Here is a 25,853-nt window from a genome sequence, read left to right as displayed (position 1 = left end):
CATCGGGATTGATTACAACAGTCACCATGCGCACTTTCCTCCATGGGAGTAATGTCTCAAACAGTCTATGATTTGATCGTTCCCTGGAAGACCAGTAGTAGTTTCCGATGCACATCTGGATTCATTCTGTAATCTATGGACCTTCAAAGTGATGATGAAACACAGAAATTGCATCGGGATTGAATACAACAGTCACCATGCGCACTTTCCTCCACGGGAGTAATGTCTCAAACAGTCTACGCTTTGATCGTTCCCTGGAAGACCAGCAGTAGTTTCCGATGCACATCTGGAGGAATTCTGTAATCTGTGGACCCTCAAAGTGTTGATGAATCACAGAAATTGCATCGAGTTTGAATACAACAGTCACCATCTGCACTTTCCTCCATGGCAGTAATGTCTCAAAACAGTCTACGCTTTGATCGTTCCCAGGAAGACCAGTAGTAGTTTCCGATGCACATCTGGAGGCAATCTGTAATCTGTGGACTATCAGAGTGTTGATGAAACATTGAAATTGCATCATGATGGAATACAACAGTCACCATCCCCACTTTTCTCCATGGGAGTAATATCTGAAACAGTGTACGCTTTGATCGTTCCATGGAATACCAGTAGTAGATTCCGATGCACATCTGGAGGCATTCTGTAATCTGTGGACCTTCAAAGTGTTGATGAAACACAGAAATTGCATCGGGATTGATAACAACAGTCACCATGCGCAATGTCCTCCACGGGAGTAATGTCTCAAACAGTCCACGCTTTGATCGTTCGATGGAAGACCAGTAGTAGTTTCCGATGCACATCTGGAGGCATTCTGTAATCTGTGGACTATCTGAGTGTTGATGAAACACAGAAATGGCATCGGGATTGAATACAACAATCACCATGCCCACTTTTCTCCATGGGAGTAATGTCTCAAAGAGTCTACGCTTTGATCGTTCCCAGGAGGGCCAATAGTATTTTCAGATGCACATCTGGAGGCAATCTGAAATCTGTGGACAATCAGAGTGTTGATGAAACATAGAAATTGCATCATGATGGAATACAACAGTCACCATCCCCACTTTTCTCCATGGGAGTAATATCTGAAACAGTGTAGGCTTTGATCGTTCCCTGGAATACCAGTAGTAGTTTCCGATGCACATATGGAGGCATTCTGTAATCTGTGGACCTTCAAAGTGTTGATGAAACACAGAAATTGCATCGGGAGTGAATACAACAGTCACAATCCGCACTTTCCTCCATGGGAGTAATGATGATACAGTCTACGCATTGATCGTTCCCAGGAAGACCAGTAGTAGTTTCCGATGCACATCTGGAGACAATCTGCAATCTGTGGACTATCAGAGTGTTTATGAAACACAGAAATGCATCGGGATTGAATACAACAGTCACCATCCGCACTTTCCTCCATGGGAGTAATGTCTCAAAGATTCTACGCTTTGATCGTTCCCTGTTAGACCAGTAGTAGTTCTCGATGCACATCTGGAGGCATTCTGTAATCTGTGGACTATCAGAGTGTTGATGAAACACAGAAATTGAATCGGGATTGAATACAACAGTCACCATCCGCACTTTCCTCCATGGGAGTAATGTCTGAAACAGTCTACGCTTTGATCGTTCCCTGGAAGACCATTAGTAGTTTCCGGTGCACATCTGAAGGAATTCTGTAATCTATGGACCTTCAAAATGTTGATGAAACACAGAAATTGCATCGGGTTTGAATACAACAGTCACCATCCGCACTTTCCTCCATGGGAATAACGTCTGAAACTGTCTACGCTTTGATCGTTCCCTGGAAGACCAGTAGTAGTTTCCGATGCACATCTGGAGGCATTCTGTAATCTGTGGACCTTCAAAGTGTTGATGAAACACAGAAATTGCATCGGGATTGAATACAACAGTCACCATGCTCACTTCCCTCCACGGGAGTAATGTCTCAAACAGTCTACGCTTTGATCGTTCCCTGGAAGACCAGCAGTAGTTTCCGATGCACATCTGGAGGCATTCTGTAATCTGTGGACCCTCAAAGTGTTGATGAATCACAGAAATTGCATCGAGTTTGAATACAACCGTCACCATCCACACTTTCCTCCATGGCAGTAATGTCTCAAACAGTCTACGTTTTGATCGTTCACAGGAAGACCAGTAGTAGTTTCCGATGCACATCTGGAGGCAATCTGTAATCTGTGGACTATCAGAGTGTTGATGAAACATAGAAATTGCATCATGATGGAATACAACAGTCACCATCCCCACTTTTCTCCATGGGAGTAATATCTGAAACAGTGTAGGCTTTGATCGTTCCCTGGAATACCAGTAGTAGTTTCCGATGCACATATGGAGGCATTCTGTAATCTGTGGACCTTCAAAGTGTTGATGAAACACAGAAATTGCATCGGGAGTGAATACAACAGTCACAATCCGCACTTTCCTCCATGGGTGTAATGATGATACAGTCTACGCATTGATCGTTCCCAGGAAGACCAGTAGTAGTTTCCGATGCACATCTGGAGACAATCTGCAATCTGTGGACTATCAGAGTGTTTATGAAACACAGAAATGCATCGGGATTGAATACAACAGTCACCATCCGCACTTTTCTCCACGGGAGTAACGTCTGACACATTCTATGCTTTGATCGTTTCCTGGAAGACCATTAGTAGTTTCCAATGCACATCTGGAGGCAGTCTGTAATCTGTGGACTATCAGAGTGTTGATGAAACATAGAAATTGCATCATGATGGAATACAACAGTCACCATGCGCACTTTCCTCCATGGGAGTAATGTCTCAAACAGTCTACGCTTTGATCGTTCCCTGGAAGACCAGTAGTAGTTTCCCATGCACATCTGGAGGCATTCTGTAATCTGTGGACCTTCAAAGTGTTGATGAAACGCAGATATTGCATCGGGATTGAATACAACAGTCACCATGCGCACTTTCCTCCATGGGAGTAATGGTTCAAACAGTCTATGCTTTAATCGTTCCCAGGAAGACCAGTAGTAGTTTCCGATGCATATCTGGTGGCAATCTGTAATCTGTGGACTATCAGAGTGTTTATGAAACACAGAAATTGCATCGGGATTGAATACAACAGTCACCATCCGCACTCTCCTCCATGGGAGTAACGTCTGAAACATTCTAGGCTTTGATCGTTTCCTGGAAGACCAGTAGTAGTTTCCGATGCACATCTGGTGGCATTCTGTAATCTGTAACCTGTCAGAGTGTTGATGAAACACAGAAATGGCATCGGGTTTGAATACAACATTCACCATGCGCACTTTCCTCCATGGGAGTAATGGAGCAAACAGTCCACGCTTTGATCGTTCGATGGAAGACCAAAAGTAGTTTCCGATGCACATCTGGAGGCATTCTGTAATCTGTGGACCATCTGAGTGCTGATGAAACACAGAAATTGAATCGGGATTGAATACAACAGTCACCATCCGCACTTTCCTCCATGGGAGTAATGTCTGAAACAGTCTACGCTTTGATCGTACATTGGAAGACCATTAGTAGTTTCCGATGAACATCTGGTGGATTTCTGTAATCTGTGGACCTTCAAAATGTTGATGAAACACAGAAAGTGCATCGGAGGTGAATGCAACAGTCACCATCCGCACTTTCCTCCATGGGAGTAACGTCTGAAACTGTCTACGCTTTTATCGTTCCCAGGAAGACCAGTAGTAGTTTCCGATGCACATCTGGAGGCAATCTGTAATCTGTATACTATCAGAGTGTTGATGAAAAACAGAAATTGCATCGGTATTGAATACAACGATCACCATGCGCACTTTCTTCCATGGGAGTAATGTCTGTAACGGTCTACACTTTGATCCTTCCCTGGAAGACCAGTAGTAGTTTCCGATGCACATCTGGAGGCATTCTGTAATCCGTGGACCTTCAAAGTGTTGATGAAACACAGAAATTGCATCGGGATTGAATACAACACTCACCATGCGCACTTTCCTCCATGGGAGTAATGTCTCAAACAGTGTATGCTTTGATCGTTCCCAGGAAGACCAGTAGTAGTTTCGGATGCATATCTGGTGGCATTCTGTAATCTGTGGACTATCAAAGTGTTGATGAAACACAGAAATTGCATCGGGATTGAATACAACATTCACAATACGCACTTTTCTCCATGGGAATAATGTCTAAAACAGTCTACGCTTTGATAGTTCCCTGGAAGACCAGTAGTAGTTTCCGATGCACATCTGGAGGCATTCTGTAATCTGTGGAGCTTCAAAGTGTTGATGAAACACAGAAATTGCATCGGGATTGAATACAACATTCACAATACGCACTTTTCTCCATGGGAATAATGTCTAAAACAGTCTACGCTTTGATAGTTCCCTGGAAGACCAGTAGTAGTTTCCGATGCACATCTGGAGGCATTCTGTAATCTGTGGAGCTTCAAAGTGTTGATGAAACACAGAAATTGCATCGGGAGTGAATACAACTGTCACAGTCCGAACTTTCCTCAATGGTAGTAATGTCTGGTACAGTCTACGCTTTGATCGTTCAGAGGAAGAACAGTAGTACTTTCCGATGCACATCTGGAGACAATCTGTATTCTGTGGACTATCAGAGTGTTGATGAAACACAGAAATTGCATTGGGATTGAATACAACAGTCACAATGCGTACTTTCCTCCATGGGAGTAATGTCTCAAACAGTATACGCTTTGATCGTTCACAGGAAGACCAGTAGTAGTTTCCGATGCACATCTGGAGGCATTCTGTAATCTGTGGACCTTCAAAGTGTTGATGAAACACAGAAATTGCATCGGGATTGAATACAACAGTCACCATGCGCACTTTCCTCCATGGGAGTAATGTCTCAAACAGTGTATGCTTTGATCGTTCCCAGGAAGACCAGTAGTAGTTTCCGATGCACATCTGGTGGCAATCTGTAATCTGTGGACTATCGGAGTGTTGATGAAACAGAGAAATTGCATTGGGATTGAATACAACAGTCACCATTCGCACTTTCCTCCACGGGAGTAACGTCTCAAACAGTCTACGCTTTGATCGTTCCCTGGAAGACCGGTAGTAGTTTCCCATGCACATCTGGAGGTATTCTGTAATCTGTGGACCTTCAAAGTGTTGATGAAACACAGAAATTGAATCGAGATTGAATACAACAAGCACCATGCGCACTTTCCTCCACGGGAGTAATGTCTCAAACAGTCTACGCTTTGATCGTTCCCTGGAAGACCAGTAGTGGTTTCCGATGCACATCTGGTGGCATTCTATAATCTGTGGACTATCAGGGTGTTGATGAAACACAGAAATATCTTCGGGATTGAATACAACAGTCATCATGCGCACTTTCCTCCACGGGAGTAATGTCTCAAACAGTCTACGCTTTGACCGGTCCCTGGAAGACCAGTAGCAGTTCCCGTTGCACATCTGGTGGGATTCTGTATTCTGTGGACTATCAGAGTGTTGATGAAACACAGAAATTGCATCGGGAGTGAATGTAACAGGCACCATGCGCACTTTCCTCCACAGGAGTAATGTCTGAAACAGTCTACTTCTTGATCGTTCCCTGGAAGACCAGCAGTAGTTTCCGATGCACGTCTGGAGGCAATCTGACATCTGTGGACTACCAGAGTGTTGATGAAACACAGAAATTGCATCGGGATTGAATACAACAGTCACCATCCGCACTTTCCACTATGGGAGTAATGTCTGAACGGTCCTCTCTTTAATCGTTCCCTGGAAGACCAGTAGAAGTTTCCAATGCACATCTGGTGGCATTCTGTAATCTTTGGGCTATCAGAGTGTTGATGAAACACAGATATTGCATCGGGATTGAATACAACAGTCACCATGCGCACTCTCCTCCATGGGAGTAATGTCTCAAACAGTTTACGCTTTGATCGTTCCCTGGAAGACCAGTAGTAGTTTCCGATGCACATCTGGTGGCATTCTGTAATCTGTGGACTATCAGAGTGTTGATGAAACACAGAAATTGCATCGGGATTGAATACAACAGTCACTATCCGCACTTTCCTCCATGGGAGTAATGTCTCAAACAGTCTACGGTTTGATCGTTCCCTGGAAGACCAGTAGTCGTTTACGATGCACATCTGGAGGCAATCTGTAATCTGTGGTCTTTCAAAGTGTTGATGAAACACAGAAATTGCATCGGGAGTGAATACAACAGTCACAATCCCCACTTTCCTCCATGGGAGTAATGTCTGAAACAGTCTACGCCTTGATCGGTCCCAGGAAGACCAGTAGTAGTTTCCGATGCACATCTGGAGGCAATCTTTAATCTGTGGACTATCAGAGTGTTGATGAAACACAGAAGTTGCATCGGGATTGAATAGAACAGTCACCATGCGCACTTTCCTCCATGGGAGTAATGTCTCAAACAGTTTACGCTTTGATCGTTCCCTAAAGACTAGTAGTAATTTCCGATGCACATCTGGAGACAATCTTTATTCTGTGGACTATCAGAGTGTTGATGAAACACAGAAATTGAATCGGGATTGAATACAACAGTCACCATCCGCACTTTCCTCCATGGGAGTAATGTCTGAAACAGTCTACGCTTTGATCGTTCATTGGAAGACCATTAGTTGTTTCCGGTGAACATCTGGAGGATTTCTGTAATCTGTGGACCTTCAAAATGTTGATGAAACACAGAAAGTGCATCGGAAGTGAAAGCAACAATCACCATCCGCACTATCCTCCATGGGAGTAACGTCTGATATTGTCTACGCTTTTATCGTTCCCATGAAGACCAGTAGTAGATTCCGATGTACATCTGGAGGCAGTCTGTAATCTGTGGACTATCAGAGTGTTGATGAAAAACAGAAATTGCATCGGTATTGAATACAACGATCACCATGCGCACTTTCTTCCATGGGAGTAATGTCTCTAACGGTCTACGCTTTGATCCTTCCCTGGAAGACCAGTAGTAGCTTCCGACGCACGTCTGGTGGCACTCTGTAATCTGTGGACTATCAGAGTGTTGATGAAACACAGAAATTGCATCGGCATTGAATACAACAGTCACAATGCGCACTTTCCTCCACGGAAGTAATGTCTCAAACAGTCTACGCTTTGATCGTTCCCTGGAAGACCCGTAGTAGTTTCCGATGCACATCTGGTGGCATTCTGTAATCTGTGGACTATCAAAGTGTTGATGAAACACAGAAATTGCATCGGGATTGAATACAACATTCACAATACGCACTTTTCTCCATGGGAATAATGTCTAAAACAGTCTACGCTTTGATCGTTCCCAGGAAGACCAGTAGTAGTTTCCGATGCACATCTGGAGGCATTCTGTAATCTGTGGAGCTTCAAAGTGTTGATGAAACACAGAAATTGCATCGGGAGTGAATACAACTGTCACAGTCCGAACTTTCCCCAATGGAAGTAATGTCCGTTCAGTCTACGCTTTGATCGTTCAGAGGAAGACCAGTAGTAGTTTCCGATGCACATCTGGAGGCATTCTGTAATCTGTGGACCTTCAAAGTGTTGATGAAACACAGAAATTGCATCGGGATTGAATACAACAGTCACCATCCGCACTTTCCACTATGGGAGTAATGTCTGAAACGGTCCTCTCTTTAATCGTTCCCTGGAAGACCAGTAGAAGTTTACAATGCACATCTGGTGGCATTTTGTAATCTTTGGGCTATCAGAGTGTTGATGAAACACAGATATTGCATCGGGATTGAATACAACAGTCACCATGCGCACTCTCCTCCACGGGAGTAATGTCACAAACAGTGTACGCTTTGATCGTTCCCTGGAAGACCAGTAGTAGTTTCCGATGCACATCTGGTGGCATTCTGTAATCTGTGGACTATCAGAGTGTTGATGAAACACAGAAATTGCATCGGGATTGAATACAACAGCCACTATCCGCACTTTCCTCCATGGGAGTAATGTCTCAAACAGTCTACGCTTTGATCGTTCCCTGGAAGACCAGTAGTAGTTTCCAATGCACATCTGGAGGCAATCTGTAATCTGTGGTCTTTCAAAGTGTTGATGAAACACAGAAATTGCATCGGGAGTGAATACAACAGTCACAATCCGCACTTTCCTCCATGGGAGTAATGTCTGAAACAGTCTACGCTGTGATCGTTCATTGGAAGACCATTAGTTGTTTCCGGTGAACATCTGGAGGATTTCTGTAATCTGTGGACCTTCAAAATGTTGATGAAACACAGAAAGTGCATCGGAAGTGAATGCAACAATCACCATCCGCACTTTCCTCCATGGGAGTAACGTCTGATATTGTCTACGCTTTTATCGTTCCCATGAAGACCAGTAGTAGATTCCGATGTACATCTGGAGGCAGTCTGTAATCTGTGGACTATCAGAGTGTTGATGAAAAAGAGAAATTGCATCGGTATTGAATACAACGATCACCATGCGCACTTTCTTCCATGGGAGTAATGTCTCTAACGGTCTACGCTTTGATCCTTCCCTGGAAGACCAGTAGTAGCTTCCGACGCACGTCTGGTGGCACTCTGTAATCTGTGGACTATCAGAGTGTTGATGAAACACAGAAATTGCATCGGCATTGAATACAACAGTCACAATGCGCACTTTCCTCCACGGAAGTAATGTCACAAACAGTCTACGCTTTGATCGTTCCCTGGAAGACCCGTAGTAGTTTCCGATGCACATCTGGTGGCATTCTGTAATCTGTGGACTATCAAAGTGTTGATGAAACACAGAAATTGCATCGGGATTGAATACAACATTCACAATACGCACTTTTCTCCATGGGAATAATGTCTAAAACAGTCTACGCTTTGATCGTTCCCAGGAAGACCAGTAGTAGTTTCCGATGCACATCTGGAGGCATTCTGTAATCTGTGGAGCTTCAAAGTGTTGATGAAACACAGAAATTGCATCGGGAGTGAATACAACTGTCACAGTCCGAACTTTCCCCAATGGGAGTAATGTCTGGTACAGTCTACGCTTTGATCGTTCAGAGGAAGACCAGTAGTAGTTTCCGATGCACATCTGGAGGCATTTTGTAATTTGTGGACTATCAGAGTGTTGATGAAACACAGAAATTGCATCGGGAATGAATACAACAGTCACCATGCGCACTTTGCTCCACGGGAGTAATGTCTCAAACAGTCTATGCTTTGATCGATCCCTGGAAGACCAGTAGTAGTTTCCGATGCACATCTGGAGGCATTCTGTAATCCGTGGACCTTCAAAGTGTTGATGAAACACAGAAATTGCATCGGGATTGAATACAACACTCACCATGCGCACTTTCCTCCATGGGAGTAATGTCTCAAACAGTGTATGCTTTGATCGTTCCCAGGAAGACCAGTAGTAGTTTCGGATGCATATCTGGTGGCAATCTGTAATCTGTGGAGTATCAGAGTGTTGATGAAACACAGAAATTGCATTGGGACTGAATACAACAGTCACAATCCCCACTTTGCTCCATGGGAGTAATGTCTGAAACAGTCTACGCCTTGATCGGTCCCAGGAAGACCAGTAGTAGTTTCCGATGCACATCTGGAGACAATCTTTAATCTGTGGACTATCAGAGTGTTGATGAAACACAGAAATTGCATCGGGAATGAATTCAACAGTCAACATGCACACTTTCCTCCATGGGAATAATGACTCAAATAGTCTAAGCTTTGATCGCTCCCAGGAAGACCAGTAGTAGTTTTCGATGCACTTCTGGAGGCAATCTGTAATCTGTTTACTATCAGGGTGTTGTTGAAACACAGAAATTGCATCGGGATTGAATACAACAGTCACCATGCGCACTTTCCTACATAGTAGTAATGTCTCAAACAGTCTATGCTTTGATCGTTCCCTGGAAGACCAGTAGTAGTTTCCGATGCACATCTGGAGGTACTCTGTCATCTGTGATCTATCGGGGTGTTGATAAAAGACAGAAATTGCATCGGGATTGAATACAACAGGCACCTTGCGTACATTTCTCCATGGGAGTAATGTCTCAAACTGTCATCGCTTTGATCGTTCCCTGGAAGACGAGTAGTAGTTTCCGATGCACATCTGGAGGCATTCTGTAATCTGTGGACCTTCAAAGTGTTGATGAAACACAAAAATGGCATCGGGAGTGAATACAACTGTCACAATCCGCACTTTCCTCAATGGCAGTTATAACTGGTACAGTCTACGCTTTGATCGTTCCCAGGAAGACCAGTAGTAGTTTCCGATGCACATCTGGAGACAATCTGTATTCTGTGGACTATCAGAGTGTAGATGAAACACAGAAATTGCATCGGGATTGAATACAACAGTCACCATGCTCACTTTCCTCCACAGGAGTAATGTCTCGAACTGTCTACGCTTTGATCGTTCCCTGGAAGACCAGTAGTAGTTTGAGATGCACATCTGGTGGCATTCTGTAATCTGTGGACTATCAGAGTGTTGATGAAACACAGAAATTGCGTCGTGATTGAATACAACAGTCACCATCCACACTTTCCTCCATGGGAGGGATGTCTCAAACAGTCCTCGCTTTAATCGTTCCCTGGAAGACAAGTAGTAGTTTCCGATGCACATCTGGTGGCATTCTGTAATCTGTGGGCTATCAGAGTGCTGATGAAGCAAAGAAATTGCATCGGGATTGAATACAACAGTCACCATGCGTAGTTTCGTCCAAGGGAGTAATGTCGCAAACAGTTTACGCTTTGATGTTCCCTGGAAGACCAGTAGTAGTTTCCGATGCACATCTGGTGGCATTCTGTAATATGTGGACTATCAGAGTGTTGATGAAACACAGAAATTGCATCGGGATTGAATACAATAGTCAGCATGTGCACTTTCCTAAAGGGGAGTAATGTGTCAAACAGTCTACGCTTTGATCATTCCCTGGAAGACCAGTAGTAGTTCCCGATGTACATCCTGTGGGATTCTGTAATCTGTGGACTATCTGAGTGTTGATGAAACACAGAAATTGCATCGGGATTGAATATAACAGTCACCATCCACACTTTTCTCCATGGGAGTAATGTCTCAAACAGTCAACGCTTTGATCGCTCCCTGGAAGACAAGTAGTAGTTTCCGATGCACATCTGGTGGCATTGTGTAATCTGTTTAGTATCAGAGTGTTGATGAAACACAGAAATTGCATCGGGATTGAATACAACAGTCACCATCCGCACTTTCCTCCATGTGAGTAATGTCTCAAACAGTGTACGCCTTGATCGGTCCCAAGAAGACCAGTAGTAGTTTTCGATGCACTTCTGGAGAAAATCTGTTATCTGTGGACTATCAGAGTGTTGATGAAACACAGAAATTGCATCGGGATTGAATACAACAGTCACCATGCACACTTTCCTCCATGGGAGTAACGTCTGAAACAGTCTACCCTTTGATCGTTCCCTGGAAGACCAGTAGTAGTTTCCGATGCACATCTGGAGGCATTCTGTAATCTGTGGACCTTCAAAGTGTTGATGAAACACAGAAATTGCATCGGGATTGAATACAACAGTCACCATGCACACTTTCCTCCATGGGAATAATGTCTCAAACAGTCTAAGCTTTGATCGTTCCCAAGAAGACCAGTAGTAGTTTTCGATGCACTTCTGGAGAAAATCTGTTATCTGTGGACTATCAGAGTGTTGATGAAAAACAGAAATTGCATCGGGATTGAATACAACAGTCACCATGCACACTTTCCTCCATGGGAGTAATGTCTCAAACAATCTACGCCTTGATCGGTCCCACGAAGACCAGCAGTAGTTTCCGATGCACATCTGGAGACAATCAATAATCTGTTGACTTTCAGAGTGTTGATGAAACACAGAAGTTGCATCGGGATTGAATACAACAGTCACCATCAGCATATTCCTCCATGGGAGCAACGTCTGAAACAGTCTACACTTTGATCGTTCCCTGGAAGACCAGTAATAGTTTCCGATGCACATCTGGTGGCATTCTGTAATCTGTGGCCTATCAGAGTGTAGATGAAACACATAAATTGCATCGGGGTTGAATACAACAGTCACAATCCACACTTTTCTCCATGGGAATAATGTCTAAAACAGTCTACGCTTTGTTCGTTCCCTGGAAGACCAGTAGTAGTTTCCGATTCACATCTGGAGACAATCTGTATTCTGTGGACTATCAGAGTATTGATGAAACACAGAAATTGCATCGGGATGGAATACAACAGTCACCATCCGCAATTTCCTCCATGGGAGTAACGTCTGAAACAGTCTACGCTTTGACGTTCCCAGGAAGACGAGTAGTAGTTTCCGATGCACATCTGGTGGCATTCTGTAATCTGTGGACTATCAGAGTGTTGATGAAACACAGAAATTGCATCGGGATTGAATACAACATTCACCTTCCACACTTTCTTCCATGGGAGAGATGTCTGAAACAGTCCTCGCTTTAATCGTTCCCTGGAAGACCAGTAGTAGTTTCCGATGCACATCTGGAGGCAATCTGTAATCTGTGGACTATCAGAGTGTTGATGAAACACAGAAATTGCTTTGGGATTGATTACAACAGTCACTATGCGCACTTTCCTCCATGGGAGTAATATCTCAAACAGTCTACGCCTTGATCGTTCCCTGGAAGACCAGTAGTAGTTTCCGATGCACATCTGGAGGGATTCTGTAATCTGTGGTCCATCCGGGTGTTGATAAAAGACAGAAATTGCATCGGGATTGAATACAACAGGCACCATGCGTACATTTCTCCATGGGAGAAATGTCTCAAACTGTCATCGATTTGATCGTGTCCTGGAAGACCAGTAGTAGTTTCCGATGCACATACTGGAGGCATTCTGTAATCTGTGGACCTTCAAAGTATTGATGAAACACAACAATGGCATCGGGAGTGAATACAACTGTCTCAATCCGCACTTTCCTCCATGGGAGAGATGTCTGAAACAGTCCTCGCTTTAATCGTTCCCTGGAAGACCAGTAGTAGTTTCCGATGCACATCTGGAGGCAGTCTGTAATCTGTGGACTATCAGAGTGTTGTTGAAACACAGAAATTGCATCGGGATTGAATACAACAGTCACCATGCGCACTTTCCTACATAGTAGTAATGTCTCAAACAGTCTACGCTTTGATCGTTCCCTGGAAGACCAGTAGCAGTTTCCGATGCACATCTGGTGGCATTGTGTAATCTGTTTAGTATCAGAGTGTTGATGAAACACAGAAATTGCATCGGGATTCAATACAACAGTCACCATCAGCACATTCCTCTATGGGAGTAACGTCTGAAACAGTCTACCCTTTGATCGTTCCCTGGAAGACCAGTAGTAGTTTCCGAAGCTCATCTGGAGGCATTCTGTAATCTGTGGACCTTCAAAGTGTTGATGAAACACAGAAATTGCATCGGGATTGAATACAACAGTCACCATGCACACTTTCCTCCATGGGAATAATGTCTCAAACAGCCTAAGCTTTGATCGTTCCCAAGAAGACCAGTAGTAGTTTTCGATGCACTTCTGGAGGCAATCTGTTATCTGTGGATTATCAGAGTGTTGATGAAACACAGAAATTGCATCGGGATTGAATACAACAGTCACCATGCACACTTTGCTCCATGGGAGTAATGTCTCTAACTGTCTACGCTTTGATCGTTCCCTGGAAGACTAGTAGTACTTTCCGATGCACATCTGGAGGCATTCTGTAATCTGTGGACTATCAGAGTGTTGATGAAACACAGAAATTGCATCGGGATTCAATACAACAGTCACCACGTGCACATTCCTCCATGGGAGTAATGTCTGAAACAGTCTACACTTTGATCGTTCCCTGGAAGACCAGTAGTAGTTTCCGATGCACATCTGGAAGCATTCTGTAATCTGTGGACTATCAGAATGTTGTTGAAACACTGAAATTGCATCGCGATTGACTACAACAGTCACCATGCGCACTTTCCTCCATGGGAGTAATGTCTCAAACAGTCTACGCTTTGATCGTTTTCTGTAAGACCAGTAGTAGTTTCCGATGCACATTTGGAGGCATTCTGTAATCTGTGGACCTTCAAAGTGTTGATGAAACACAGAAACTGCAAAAGGAGTGAATACAACTGTCACAATCCGCACTTTACTCCATGGGAATAATGCCTCACACAGTCTAAGTTTTGATTTTTCCCAGGAAGACAAGTACTAGTATTCGATGCACTTCTGGAGGCAATCTGTTATCTGTGGACTATCAGAGTGTTGATGAAACACAGAAATTGCATCGGGATTGAATACAACAGTCACCAAGCACTCTTTCCTCCATGGGAATAATGTTTCTAACAGTCTACGCTTTGATCGTTCCCTGGAAGACCAGTAATAGTTTCCGATGCACATCTGGTGGCATTCTGTAATCTGTGGACTATCAGAGTGTTGATGAAACACAGAAATTGCATCGGGATTGAATACAACAGTCACAATCCGCACTTTTCTCCATGGGAATAATGTCTAAAACAGTCTACGCTTTGTTCGTTCCCTGGAAGACCAGTAGTAGTTTCCGAGTCACATCTGGAGACAATCTGTATTCTGTGGATTATCAGAGTGTTGATGAAACACAGAAATTGCATCGGGATGGAATACAACAGTCACCATCCGCAATTTCCTCCATGGGAGTAACGTCTGAAACAGTCTACGCTTTGATCGTTTCCAGGAAGACCAGTAGTAGTTTCCGATGCACATCTGGTGGCATTCCGTAATCTGTGGACTATCAGATTGTTGATGAAACACAGATATGGTATCGGTTTTGAATACAACAGACACGATGCGCACTTTCCTCCGTGGGAGTAATGTCTCAAACAGTCTACGCTTTGACCGTTCCCAGGAAGACCAGTAGTAGTTTCCGATGCATATCTGGAGGCAGTCTGTAATCTGTGGACTATCATAGTGTTGTTGAAACACAGAAATTTCATCGGGATCGAATACAACAGTCACCATGCGCACTTTCCTACATAGTAGTAATGTCTCAAACAGTCTACGCTTTGATCGTTCCCTGGAAGACCAGTAGTAGTTCCCGATGTACATCTGGTGGCATTCTGTAATCTGTGGACTATCCGAGTGTTGATGAAACACAGAAATTGCATCGGGATTCAATACAACAATCACCACGTGCACCTTCCTCCATGGGAGTAATGTCTCAAACAGTCTACACTTTGATCGTTCCCTGGAAGACCAGTAGTAGTTTCCGATGCACATCTGGAGGCATTCTGTAATCTGTGGACTATCAGAATGTTGTTGAAACACTGAAATTGCATCGGGATTGAATACAACAGTCACCATCCGCAATTTCCTCCATGGGAGTAACGTCTGAAACAGTCGACGCTTTGATCGTTCCCAGGAAGACCAGTAGTAGTTTCCGATGCACATCTGGATGTATTCTGTAATCTGTGGACCTTCAAAGTGTTGATGAAACACAGAAATTGCATCGGGAGTGAATACAACTGTCACAATCCGCACTTTCCTCAATAGGAGTAATGTCTGGTACAGTCTACGCTTTGATCGTTCCCAGGAAGACCAGTAGTAGTTTCCGATGCACATCTGGAGACAATCTGTATTCTGTGGACTATCACAGTGTTGATGAAACACAGAATTTGCATCGGGATTGAATACAACAGTCACCATCCGCAATTTCCTCCATGGGAGTAACGTCTGAAACAGTCTACGCTTTGATCGTTCCCAGGAAGACCAGTAGTAGTTTCCGATGCACATCTGGTGGCATACTGTAATCTGTGGACTATCAGATTGTTGATGAAACACAGAACTGGCATCGGGTTTGAATACAACAGACACGATGCGCACTTTCCTCCATGGGAGTAATGTCTCAAACAGTCTACGCCTTGATCGTTCCCTGGATGACCAGTAGTAGTTTCCGATGCACATCTGCAGGCATTCTGTAATCTGTGGACTAACAGAGTGTTGATGAAACACAGAAATTGCACTGGGATTGAATACAACAGTCACCATCCGCACTTTCCACCACGGGAGTAATGCCTCAAACAGTCTACGCTTTGATCGTTCCCTGGAAGACCAGTAGTAGTTTCCGATGCATATCTAGTGGTATTCTGTAATCTGTGGTCTATCAGAGTGTTGATGAAACACTGAAATTGCATCGGGATTGAATACAACAGTCACCATCCGCAATTTCCTCCATGGGAGTAGCGTCTGAAACAGTCGACGCTTTGATCGTTCCCAGGAAGACCAGTAGTAGTTTCCGATGCACATTTGGAGGTATTCTGTAATCTGTGGACCTTCAAAGTGTTGATGAAACACAGAAATTGCATCGGGAGTGAATACAACTGTCACAATCCGCACTTTCCTCAATGGGAGTAATGTCTGGTACAGTCTACGCTTTGAACGTTCCCAGGAAGACCAGTAGTAGTTTCCGATGCACATCTGGAGGCATTCTGTAATCTGTTGACCTTCAAAGTGTTGATGAAACACAGAAATTAGTTCGGGATTGAATACAACAGTCAGCATGCGCACTTTCCTCCACGGAAGTAATTTCTCAAACAGTCTACGCTTTGGTCGTTCCCTGGAAGACCAGTAGTTGTTTCCGATGCACATCTGGTGGCATTCTGTAATATGCGGACTATCAGAGTGTTGATGAAACACAGAAATTGCATCGGGATTGAATACAACAGTCACCACGCGCACTTTGCTCCATTTGAGTAATGTGTCATACAGTTTACGCTTTAATCGTTCCCTGGAATACCAGTAGTAGTTTCCGATGCACATCTGGAGGCAATCTGTAATCTGTGGACTATGAGAGTGTTGATGAAACATAGAAATTGCAACGGGATTGAATACAACAGTCACCATGCACACTTTCCTCCATGGGAATAATGTCTCAAACAGTCTAAGATTTGATCGTTCCCAGGAAGACCAGTAGTAGTTTTCGATGCACTTCTGGAGGCAATCTGTAATCTGTGGACTATCAGAGTGTTGATGAAACACAGAAATTGCATCGGGATTGAATACAACAGTCACCATGCACACTTTCCTCCAATCGAGTAATGTCTCATACAGTCTACGCTTTGATCGTTCCCTGGAAGACCAGTAGTAGTTACCGATGCACATCTGGAGGCATTCTGTAATCTGTGGACTATCAGAGTGTTGATGAAACACAGAAATTGCATCGGGATTCAATACAATAGTCACCATGTGCACCTTCCTCCATGGGGGTAATGTCTCAAACAGTCTACGCTTTGATCGTTCCCTGGAACACCAGTAGTAGTTTCCGATGCACATCTGGAGGCATTCTGTAATCTGTAGAGTATCAGAGTGTTGATGAAACACAGAAATTCCATCGGGATTGAATACAACAGTCACCATCCGCAATTTCCTCCATGGGAGTAACGTCTGAAACAGTCGACGCTTTGATCGTTCCCAGGAAGACCAGTAGTAGTTTCCGATGCACATCTGGAGGCATTCTGTAATCTGTGGAATTTCAAAGTGTTGATGAAACACAGAAATTGCATCGGGAGTGAATACAACTGTCACAATCCGCTCTTTCCTCAATGGGAGTATTGTCTGGTACAGTCTACGCTTTGATCGTTCCCAGGAAGACCAGTGGTAGTTTCCGATGCACATCTGGAGACAATCTATATTCTGTGGACTATCAGAGTGTTGATAAAACACAGAAATTGCATCGGGATTGAATACAACAGTCACCATCCGCAATTTGCTCCATGGGAGTAACGTCTGAAACAGTCTAAGCTTTGATCGTTCCCAGGAAGACCAGTAGTAGTTTCCGATGCATATCTGGTGGCATACTGTAATCTGTGGACTATCAGATTGTTGATGAAACACAGAATTGGCATCGGGTTTGAATACAACAGACACGATGCGCACTTTCCTCCATGGGAGTAATGTCTCAAACAGTCTACGCTTTGATCGTTCCCTGGATGACCAGTAGTAGTTTCCGATGCACATCTGCAGGCATTCTGTAATCTGTGGACTAACACAGTGTTGATGAAACACAGAAATTGCACTGGGATTGAATACAACAGTAACCATCCGCATTTTCCACCACGGCAGTAATGCCTCAAACAGTCTACGCTTTGATCGTTCCCTGGAAGACCAGTAGTAGTTTCCGATGCACATCTGGAGGCATTCTGTAATCTGTTGACCTTCAAAGTGTTGATGAAACACAGAAATTGCATCGGGATTATAATACAACAGTCACCATGCGCATTTTGCTCCATGGGAGTAAAGTCCCAAACAGTCTACGCTTTTATCGTTCCCTGGAAGACCAGTAGTAGTTTCCGATGCACATCTAGTGGTATTCTGTAATCTGTGGACTATCAGAGTGTTGATGAAACACAGAAATTGCATCGGGATTGAATACAACAGTCACCATGCGCACTTCCCGCCATGGGGGTAATGTCTCTAACAGTCTACGCTTTGTTCGTTCCCCCGAAGGCCAGTAGTAGTTACCGATGCACATCTAAAGGCATTCTGTAATCTGTGGACTATCAGAGTGTTGATGAAACACAGAAATTGCATCGGGATTCAATACAATATTCACCATGTGCACCTTCCTCCATGGGAGTAATGTCTCAAACAGTCTACGCTTTGATCGTTCCCTGGAACCCCAGTGGTAGTTTCCGATGCACATCTGGAGGCATTCTGTAATCTGTGGACTAACAGAGTGTTGATGAAACACAGAAATTGCACTGGGATTGAAGACAACACTCACCATGCGCACTTTCCACCACGGGAGTATGCATCAAACAGTCTACGCTTTGATCGTTCCCTGGTAGACCAGTAGTAGTTTCTGATGCACATCTAGTGGTATTCTGTAATCTGTGGACCATAAGAGTGTTGATGAAACACAGAAATTGCATCGGGATTGAATACAACAGTCACCATGCGCACTTCGCTCCATGGGAGTAATGTCTCAAACAGTCTACGTTTTGATCGTTCCCTGGATGACCAGTAGTAGTTTCCGATGCACATCTGCAGGCATTCTGTAATCTGTGGACTAACAGAGTGTTGATGAAACACAGAATTTGCACTGGGATTGAATACAATAGTCACCATCCGCATTTTCCACCACGGGAGTAATGCCTCAAACAGTCTACGCTTTGATCGTTCCCTGGAAGACCAGTAGTAGTTTCCGATGCACATCTGGAGGCATTCTGTAATCTGTTGACCTTCAAAGTGCTGATGAAACACAGAAATTAGTTCGGGATTGAATACAACAGTCAGCATGCACACTTTCCTCCACGGAAGTAATGTCTCAAACAGTCTACGCTTTGGTCGTTCCCTGGAAGACCAGTAGTTGTTTCCGATGCACATCTGGTGGCATTCTGTAATATGCGGACTATCAGAGTGTTGATGAAACACAGAAATTGCATCGGGATTGAATACAACAGTCACCATGCGCACTTTGCTCCATTTGAGTAATGTCTCATACAGTTTAAGCTTTAATCGTTCCCTGGAATACCAGTAGTAGTTTCCGATGCACATCTGGAGGCAATCTGTAATCTGTGGACTATCAGAGTGTTGATGAAACATAGAAATTGCATCGGGATTGAATACAACAGTCACCATGCACACTTTCCTCCATGGGAATAATGTCTCAAACAGTCTAAGATTTGGTCGTTCCCAGGAAGACCAGTAGTAGTTTTCGATGCACTTCTGGAGGCAATCTGTAATCTGTGGACTATCAGAGTGTTGATGAAACACAGAAATTGCATCGGGATTGAATACAACAGTCACCATGCACACTTTCCTCCAATCGAGTAATGTCTCATACAGTCTACGCTTTGATCGTTCCCTGGAAGACCAGTAGTAGTTACCGATGCACATCTGGAGGCATTCTGTAATCTGTGGACTATCAGAGTGTTGATGAAACACAGAAATTGCATCGGGATTCAATACAATAGTCACCATGTGCACCTTCCTCCATGGGAGTAATGTCTCAAACAGTCTACGCTTTGATCGTTCCCTGGAACACCAGTAGTAGTTTCCGATGCACATCTGGAGGCATTCTGCAATCTGTAGAGGATCAGAGTGTTGATGAAACACAGAAATTGCATCGGGATTGAATACAACAGTCACCATCCGCAATTTCCTCCATGGGAGTAACGTCTGAAACAGTCGACGCTTTGATCGTTCCCAGGAAGACCAGTAGTAGTTTCCGATGCACATCTGGAGGCATTCTGTAATCTGTGGAATTTCAAAGTGTTGATGAAACACAGAAATTGCATCGGGAGTTAATACAACTGTCACAATCCGCACTTTCCTCAATGGGAGTATTGTCTGGTACAGTCTACGCTTTGATCGTTCCCAGGAAGACCAGTAGTAGTTTCCGATGCACATCTGGAGACAATCTGTATTCTGTGGACTATCAGAGTGTTGATGAAACACAGAAATTGCATCGGGATTGAATACAACAGTCACCATCAGCAATTTCCTCCATGGGAGTATCGTCTGAAACAGTCTAAGCTTTGATCGTTCCCAGGAAGACCACTAGTAGTTTCCGATGCACATCTGGTGGCATACTGTAATCTGTGGACTATCAGATTGTTGATGAAACACAGAACTGGCATCAGGTTTGAATACAACAGACACAATGCGCACTTTCCTCCATGGGAGTAATGTCTCAAACAGTCTACGCTTTGATCGTTCCCTGGATGACCAGTAGTAGTTTCCGATGCACATCTGCAGGCATTCTGTAATCTGTGGACTAACAGAGTGTTGATGAAACACGGAAATTGCACTGGAATTGAAAACAACAATCACCATCCGCATTTTCCACCACGGGAGTAATGCCTCAAACATTCTACGCTTTGATCGCTCCCTGGAAGACCAGTAGTAGTGTCCGATGCACATCTGAAGGCATTCTGTAATCTGTTGACCTTCAAAGTGTTGATGAAAGACAGAAATTGCATCCGGATTGAATACAACAGTCACCACGCGCATTTTGCTCCACGGGAGTAATGTCCCAAACAGTCTACGCTTTGATCGTTCCCTGGAAGACCAGTAGTAGTTTCCGATGTACATCTAGTGGTATTCTGTAATCTGTGGACTATCAGAGTGTTGATGAAACACAGAAATTGCATCGGGATTGAATACAACAGTCACCATGCGCACTTCCCTCCATGGGAGTAATGTCTCAAACAGTCTACGCTTTGATCGTTCCCTGGAAGACCAGTAGTAGTTTTCGATGCACATCTGGTATGATTCTGTAATCTGTGGACTATCAGAGTCTTGATGAAACACAGAAATTGCATCGGGATTGAATACAACAGTCACCATCCGCACTTTCCGCCATGGGAGTAATGTCAGAAGCAGTCCTCGCTTTAATCGTTATCTGGAATACCAGTAGTAGTTTCCGTTGCACATCTGGTGGCATTCTGTAACCTGTGAGCTATCAGAGTGTTGATGAAACACAGAAATTGCATCGGGATTGAATACAACAGTAACCATGAGCACTTTCCTCCATGGGAGTAATGTCTCAACCAGTCTACGCTTTTGATCGTTCCCTGGAAGACCAGTAGTAGTTTCTCATGCACATCTGGAAGCATTCTGTAATCTGTGGACTTTCAGAGTGTTGATGAAACACAGAAATTGCATCGGGATTGAATACAACAGTCACCATGCACACTTTCCTCCAAGGGAGTAATGTCTCTAACAGTCTACGCTTTGTTCGTTCCCTCGAAGGCCAGTAGTAGTTACCGATGCACATCTGGAGGCATTCTGTAATATGTGGACTATCAGAGTGTTGATGAAACACAGAAATTGCATCGGGATTCAATACAATAGTCACCATGTGCACCTTCCTCCATGGGAGTAATGTCTCAATCAGTCTACGCTTTGATCGTTCCCTGGAACTCCAGTGGTAGTTTCCGATGCACATCTGGAGGCATTCTGTAATCTGTGAACTATCAGAGTGTTGATGAAACTTAGAAATTGCATCGGTATTGAATACAACAGTCAGCATCCGCACATTCCTTCATGGGAGTAATGTCTGAAACAGTCTACGCTTTGATTGTACCCTGGCAGACCAGTAGTAGTTTACGATGCCCAACTGGAGGCATTCTGTAATCTGTGACCTTCAAAGTGTTGAAGAAACACAGAAATTGCATCGGGAGTGAATACAACAGTCACAAGCCGCACTTCCCTCCATGGGAGTAATGTCTGAAACAGTCTACGCTTTGATCGGTCCCAGGAAGACCAGTAGTAGTTTCCGATGCACATCTGGGGACAATCTGTAATCTGTGGACTATCAGAGTGTTGATGAATCACAGAAATTGCATCGGGATTGAATACAACAGTCACCATCCACACTTTCCTCCATGGGAGTAACGTCTTAACCAGTCTACCCTTTGATCGTTCCCTGGAAGACCAGTAGTAGTTTCCGATGTATATCTGGAGGCATTCTGTAATCTGTGGACCTTCAAAGTGTTGATAAAACACAGAAATTGCATCGGGATTCAATACAACAGTCACCATGCACACTTTCCTCCATGGGAATAATGTCTCAAACAGTCTAAGCTTTGATCGTTCCCAGGAAGACCAGTAGTAGTTTCCGATGCACTTCTGGAGGCAATCAGTAATCTGTGGACTATCAGAGTGTTGATGAAACACAGAAATTGTATCGGCATTGAATACAACAGTCACCATGCACACTTTCCTCCAAGGGAGTAATGTCTCTAACAGCCTACGCTTTGATCGTTCCCTGGAAGACCAGTAGTAGTTACCGATGCACATCTGGAGGCATTCTGTAATCTGTGGACTATCAGAGTGTTGATGAAACACAGAAATTGCATCGGGATTCAATACAATAGTCACCATGTGCACCTTCCTCCATGGGAGTAATGTCTAATTCAGTCTACGCTTTGATCGTTCCCTGGAACACCAGTAGTAGTTTCCGATGCATATCTGTAGGCATTCTGTAATCTGTGGACTATCAGAGTGTTGTTGAAACACTGAAATTGCACCGGGATTGAATACAACAGTCACAATGTGCACTTTCCTCCATGGGAGTAATGTCTCAAACTGTCTACGCGTTTAATCGTTCCCTGGAAGACCAGTAGTAGTTTCCGATGCACAACTGGAGGCATTCTGTAATCTGTGGACTATCAGAGTGTTGTTGAAACACTGAAATTGCATCGGGATTGAATACAATAGTCACCATGCGCACTTTCCTAAACGGGAGTAGTGTGTCAAACAGTCTACGCTTTGATCGTTCCCTGGAAGACCAGTAGTAGTTTCCGATTCACATCTGGAGGCATTCTGTAATCTGTGGACTATCAGAGTGTTGATGAAACATAGAAATTGCATCGGGATTGAATACAACAGGCACCATGCGTACATTTCTCCATGGGAGTAATGGCTCAAACTGTCATCTCTAAGATCGTTCCCTGTTACACCAGTAGTAGTTTCCGATGCACATCTGGAGGCATTCTGCAATCTGTGGACTATCAGAGTGTTGATGAAACACAGAAATTACATCGGGATTGAATACAACAGTCACCATGCGCACTTTCCTCCAAGGGAGTAACGTCTCTAACAGTCTACGCTTTGTTCGTTCCCCCGAAGGCCAGTAGCAGTTACCGATGCACATCTGGAGGCATTCTGTAATCTGTGGACTATCAGAGTGTTGATGAAACACAGAAATTGCATCGGGATTCAATACAATAGTTACCATGTACACCTTCCTCCATGGGAGTAATGTCTCAAACAGTCTACGCTTTGATCGTTCCCTGGAACACCAGTGGTAGTTTCCGATGCACATCTGGAGGCATTCTGTAATCTGTGAACTATCAGAGTGTTGATGAAACACTAAAATTGCATCGGGATTGAATACAACATTCACCATGCGCACTTTCCTCCATGTGAGTAATGTCTCAAACAGAGTACGCTTTTGATCGTTCCCTGGAATACCAGTAGTAGTTTCCGATGCACAACTGGAAGCATTCTGTAATATGTGGACTATCAGAGTGTTGATGAAACACAGAAATTACATCGGGATTGAATACTACAGTCACTATGACCATTTTCCTCCATGGGAGTAATGTCTCAAACAGTCTACGCTTTGATCGTTCTCTGGAAGACCAGTAGTAGTTTCCGATGCACATCTTGAGGTATTCTGTAATCTGAGGTCTATCCGGGTGTTGATAAAAGACAGAAATTGCACCTGGATTGAATACAACAGTCACCAAGCGTACATTTCTCCATGGGAGTTATGTCTCAAACTGTCATCGCTTTGATCGTTCCCTGAAGACCATTAGTAGTTTCCGATGCACATGTGGAGGCATTCAGTAATCTGTGGACTATCAGAGTGTTGTTGAAACACAGAAATTGCATCAGGATTGAATACAACAGTAACCATGCGCACTTTCCTCCATGGGAGTTATACCTCAGTCTACGCTTTGATCGTTCCCTGGAACACCAATAGTAGTTTACAATGAACATCTTGAGGAATTCTGTAATCTGTGGACCTTCAAAGTGTTGACGAAACACAGAAATTGCCACGGGATTGAATACAACAGTCACCATGCGCACTTTCCTTAATGGGAGTAATTTCTCAAACAGTCTACGCTTTGATCGTTCCCTGGAAGAACAGTAGTAGTGTCCGATGCACATCTCTAGGCATTCTGTAAGCTGTGGACTATCAGAGTGTTGATGAAACACAAAAAATTGCATCGGGATTGAATACAACAGTCACCATCCGCACATTCCTCCATTGGAGTAACGTCTGAAACAGTCTGCCCTTTGATCGTTCCCTGGAAGACCAGTAGTAGTTTCCGATGCACATCTGGAGGCATTCTGTAAGCTGTGGACTATCAGAGAGTTGATGAACACAGATATTGCATCGGGATTGAATACAACAGTCACCATGCGCACTTCCCTCCATGGGAGTAATGTCTCAAACAGTCTACGCTTTGATCGTTCCCAGGAAGACCAGTAGTAGTTTCCGATGCACATCTGGAGACAATCTGTATTCTGTGGACTATCAGAGTGTTGATGAAACACAGAAATTGCATCGGGATTGAATACAACAGTCACCATCAGCAATTTCCTCCATGGGAGTATCGTCTGAAACAGTCTAAGCTTTGATCGTTCCCAGGAAGACCACTAGTAGTTTCCGATGCACATCTGGTGGCATACTGTAATCTGTGGACTATCAGATTGTTGATGAAACACAGAACTGGCATCAGGTTTGAATACAACAGACACAATGCGCACTTTCCTCCATGGGAGTAATGTCTCAAACAGTCTACGCTTTGATCGTTCCCTGGATGACCAGTAGTAGTTTCCGATGCACATCTGCAGGCATTCTGTAATCTGTGGACTAACAGAGTGTTGATGAAACACGGAAATTGCACTGGAATTGAAATCAACAATCACCATCCGCATTTTCCACCACGGGAGTAATGCCTCAAACATTCTACGCTTTGATCGCTCCCTGGAAGACCAGTAGTAGTGTCCGATGCACATCTGAAGGCATTCTGTAATCTGTTGACCTTCAAAGTGTTGATGAAAGACAAAAATTGCATCGGGATTGAATACAACAGTCACCACGCGCATTTTGCTCCACGGGAGTAATGTCCCAAACAGTCTACGCTTTGATCGTTCCCTGGAAGACCAGTAGTAGTTTCCGATGTACATCTAGTGGTATTCTGTAATCTGTGGACTATCAGAGTGTTGATGAAACACAGAAATTGCATCGGGATTGAATACAACAGTCACCATGCGCACTTCCCTCCATGGGAGTAATGTCTCAAACAGTCTACGCTTTGATCGTTCCCTGGAAGACCAGTAGTAGTTTTCGATGCACATCTGGTATGATTCTGTAATCTGTGGACTATCAGAGTCTTGATGAAACACAGAAATTGCATCGGGATTGAATACAACAGTCACCATCCGCACTTTCCGCC

Source organism: Schistocerca gregaria, unplaced genomic scaffold (assembly GCF_023897955.1).
Source record: "Schistocerca gregaria isolate iqSchGreg1 unplaced genomic scaffold, iqSchGreg1.2 ptg000001l___fragment_3, whole genome shotgun sequence".
Taxonomy (NCBI): Eukaryota; Metazoa; Arthropoda; class Insecta; order Orthoptera; family Acrididae; genus Schistocerca; species Schistocerca gregaria.
This window is presented reverse-complemented; position numbering follows the sequence as displayed.